The following is a 4,629-nucleotide window of genomic DNA, read 5'->3' on the forward strand; positions in this document are numbered from 1 at the left end:
AACTACAAATTCTAAAAACATTGTGTTGTTTTACCTCTGCCCGATGGAAAACATGGTACTACTCTTAGCGTTCTCTGTTACTAAAATTAGTGCAAATAATGAGACATTAATACAAATTTTCAGCCAAGGAAATGGTTATATTTTGTTTATAAATACTCAAAATTAAGCAGCAATTTACTTAGTGGTGTTAGAACTTGATGTTTTCATCTTACTTGTTTAAGTGGGAGCCTTCCTACCATACTCCATTTTTGGAAACAATCCTCAAACCACACAGTGTGAAGGGGAAGGGTACCCAAAGGTCATGAACACTGGCCACCATGTTCTTCTCTCCTTCCTGGGACTGTTTAGATGTCTGAATTTCAGAGGGGGCATAAAGAGAGGAATAAAACAATACAAAAATAAATGGTTTAACACTGGCTTGCTTGGTCTGAAACACACCAGGCCATCTTCAGGCCTGGCTCCCTCCCTATTTGTGCCTGAGGAAGCTCAGGCACACCATGCCACATGCCATGGGCCAGTTTTCCTTTACCATCAACCTCGCCATAGCCTTGGCCTGCCCCCAGGATTCAGCCCGGCACTCAGCTTGGAGATTCTTGTTTATCCCACTTTGAGGGTCTGGCTTTTGTAGCATCACTGTGGAGACATTCTTTTCCAATCTTCATGTATACACACACAGAGAGAGAGAGAGAGAGAGAGAGAGAGAGAGAACACTGATGTTCCTTACATGCATTCATGATGTTCCCCCCTCAGGAAGTACACACTGGAAGAGCTCGGATAAATGAGGACAAATATAACCACAGATAGATAAGATTCCATTTTACATAGCATCCCACAAATTATCACATATGGATGAACTTTATTCCTACCAAACGTGTTATTTTCTCGAAGTTGGCAAATATCTACTAAGTCAATAGAAATTGTTTCTTGTTTTTGTTTTTTTAAATTAAGAGTAACCACAGGAGAAAATATTTACAAATGATCTATCTGATAAGGGATTAATATCCAAAAAATATAAAGAACTCATACAAATCAACACCAAAAAACCCCTCAAACATTCCAAGACAAGCAAACAAACAAACAATCTGATTTAAAACTGGGCAGAGGACGCCTGCCTGGCTCAGTTGGTGGAGCATGCTACTCTTGATCTTGGGGTTGTAAGTTGGAGCACCACACTGGGTGTAAAGATTACTTAAAACTAGAATCTTAATAAAGTAAAATAAAATAAAATGGGCAGAGGAGATGAGTAGATATTTTCCCAAAGACATATAGATGATCAATAGATACATGAAAAGATGCTCAACATCACTTGTCATCAGGGAAATGCAAATCAAAACCACAATGAAACATTACCTCCCAGATGTTGGAATTGATGAAATCAAGATCACAAGAAACAAGTGTTGGTAAGGATGTGGAAAAAAAGGAACTCTCATTCACTGTTAGTGGAAATGTAAATTGGTATAGCCACTGTGGAAAACAGTATTGAAGTTCTTCAAAAAACAAACAAACAAACAAACAAAAAATAGAAATACCATATGATCTAATAATTCCACTATTGGGTATTTGCCCAAAGAAAGTGAAAATATTAACTCAAAAAAGATATTCACCCTTGTTTATTGAAGTATTATTTATAATAGCCAAGACATGGAAGCAACCTAACTGTCTATCAACAGATAAATAAAGAAATGTGGTATATATACAGAGTGGAATATTGCATAGCCATATAAAAGGATGAAATGGTTTCCAATATGAGACCACATGAATGGAAACTAGAGGGTATTATGCTAGGTAAAATAAGTCAGACTGAGAAAGACAAATACCATATGGTTCTACCAACAAAAGGACTCTAAAGCAAAAAATAATAAATCCAACAAACAAAAGCAGAATCAGAACTATAAAATACAGAAAATAAACTGAATAAAATTTATTGTTAGCCAATAACAACAAAAAACTAATTTTCAGTTGCTTTCAGGATGATTTCCTCTTTGATTAAATATGGCTATTTTTAATGCAATCCTTTTAATAGATAAGACTTATTTTTCAGATGTGTTTGAGATCAGGAAGAAAGAAACTAGGCAACTGGACTTGGGAACTAATATAAACCAGCCTTTGAATGAAAGCCTCATATGTCACTGATTTTCAACACAGATTCATGATCTTCTTTTGCTCTCCTTCAGATGACCAGCAGTCAGGAAAGATTAGGACTTTGGCGGGGTTGCAAGTGTTCTCTGTTGAAGTGATTAACAAAACAAAAAGTTTACTACTACAAGCAGGGAGTACTTAAGAAGCATTGGGATTGACCCTAGAATAGACATATTTGGGATGATGTAGTCCCTTGCTTCTCCTGATACCTCAGTATATTATGTACTTATATTTGTATATAAGATGTTGCAGCGTCCATAAATTTACACTTGTCTGTCACAGTCACATCATAGATCATGTGGGTGACTACAAAATTCCATTGGCATACTTAGAGATTATCCAGGCGAGCCACTATAGTTTCAGCACAACTTAAAAACCATAACCGTCCCCCCCGCCCCCGAATCAATGTTCTCATAACCCCCAGTCCACATAACTTTGTGGGAAAAAGTTCAGAGTTCAGGGGATGGGATCTTGTTGTAACATGACTGTTCTCATGACAGAGAAGGGAGATATGGACAGAGAAGGTATGGACATATGGACAGAGAAGGAAGAAGAGGTTTCCAGGAGGGATGCTAGATTCACAGAATAATAGGTATCTTCAAGAGACTGAAAACACAAAACAAAAGCCCTGGTTTAATGCCCTCTATGATCATAGGTTTTCTCACCTGTAAAATGATGATCTATGCAGAGGATTATTTTAGGAATTAAACACTCTACGTCCCATGCAAAGGAAAGCTTCCAAACAGTGATGATAGGAGAAAATAAGAGAGATTAAATGATCTTCCCAGATTATCACCATGAGTCAGAAACAAAGTCTAGACAAAAAAGATCTCTCTATATCCAGCCAGGTAATTGATCCTGTTTTGAAGACAACAGCCCTGGAAACTGACCCAAAAATTACATTTTTGGTTTTAAGAATTACTAGCCTACCAGCAAAAAGTGAGATGTCACAGCCTGAAGCAAGATACTGGCAGATCGATAAGTGCAAAGGAGACTGGGGATTGTTCATGTCTGTGCGCTGTCTTCCTTGACTTTGGACTGACATCGTTATCTCAACTTCCCTCGGGCTTACTCCAAAATATGCCATGACTAACATCTAGCCAATAGATCATCATGAAATGCAATTTAATAATCCCTCACTGCCTGCATCAAAGGGAAAAGTACAGCCGTGTCCAGATCAGTTGGTGTGTTTGTCATTAGGTAGTGGTGACGTGCATCAGCACATAACATCAGGCGCTTCTCTGACGGAAGAGAAATGAAGTGTAAAGAGTCTCATTTCTTAGTGCCTTAAAATAAATCTAAAGGAGAAAATTCTGCCAATTATATGGAGTGACATGAGAGGTTCTAAATAAGGAAATCGGTATGGTAACTGCAAGCTAGGCAGTGGTGAGCTCTCTGGGGTGGTTCTTAGTGCACTTGTGTGAGACTCCTGCCAGTGGCCAGCTTGCTTCTCTCTGTCAACCCTTTCTTTTATCTATCCTTCCTTCCTTCCTTCCTTCCTCCCTCCCTCCTTTCCTTCCTCCTTCCTTCTTTTCCTTTCTTGCTCCCTTCCTTTTCTTCCTTCCCTCCCTCCCTCCACAAATTGTGAGCAACAGATTTAGCTGCTCTACACTCATAGTATTTTATACATACTCTGAGTAGCCTTTATCATATTTTATTATAACTTTTAATATACCTGTCTTCAACTCTAAGTGTAAACTCCTGGAAGCTTGGCCCTGTGGCTTATCCCTCTCTGACATCAGCATACCCACATCTGGAACTCCTAAAAACAAATTAAAGAATTGTCGCCACTACAATATTGGCTGACCACATCCAAAGATGTGGCCACAGCCAGGTAATGAGAGTCAAATGGTAAAGCAGGAGGAAAGGGAAGAGAGGTGTGCTGAACCAATTCCCAGAGCTGACCCTCCAGGACCATAGCCAGCTGTGTGATGTGGTAGTGAGACAGGTAGGGGGAAGCTCAAGGGACCGGGCTGGGATTCAAGTGGGACACAAAGGCTCACCCATCATGATAAATAAGGTTATAATACAATACATAATAAAATGAAAGTTAATGCAAACATTCCCCACCCCATGATGAACAAAATAACAAGGGCTTAGATAAATATGCCCTTAATGTTAGGGATACTTCTTTTGCCTCAGGCTCCATTCTGGCCCAGCACAGCACTGTGGGGGCAACACTCCAAAGGAGTACTCACTCAAGAACTATAGGGGTTAAGGGCCACCTGAGTGGCTAGTCAGTTGAGCATCCAACTCTTGATTTCAGCTCAGGTCATGATCCCAGGGTCATGGGATTGAGTCCTGCACAGGGTTCCTCACTGAGCGTGGAATCTGCTTAAGATTCTCTCACTCTCCCTCTGCCTGCTCTCCCACTTTCTCTTTCTCCCTCTCAAATTAAAAAAGAAAAAAACTGTAAGGGTTTCATTCTTATTTCCATGTGTGTTGGCAATAGAGTAGAAACAAAGGGCTCTAGATTAAGTGTCCCAAGTC

The sequence above is a fragment of the Crocuta crocuta genome, unplaced genomic scaffold, assembly GCF_008692635.1.
Source record: "Crocuta crocuta isolate KB4526 unplaced genomic scaffold, BGI_CrCroc_1.0 scaffold162, whole genome shotgun sequence".
NCBI lineage: Eukaryota > Metazoa > Chordata > Mammalia > Carnivora > Hyaenidae > Crocuta > Crocuta crocuta.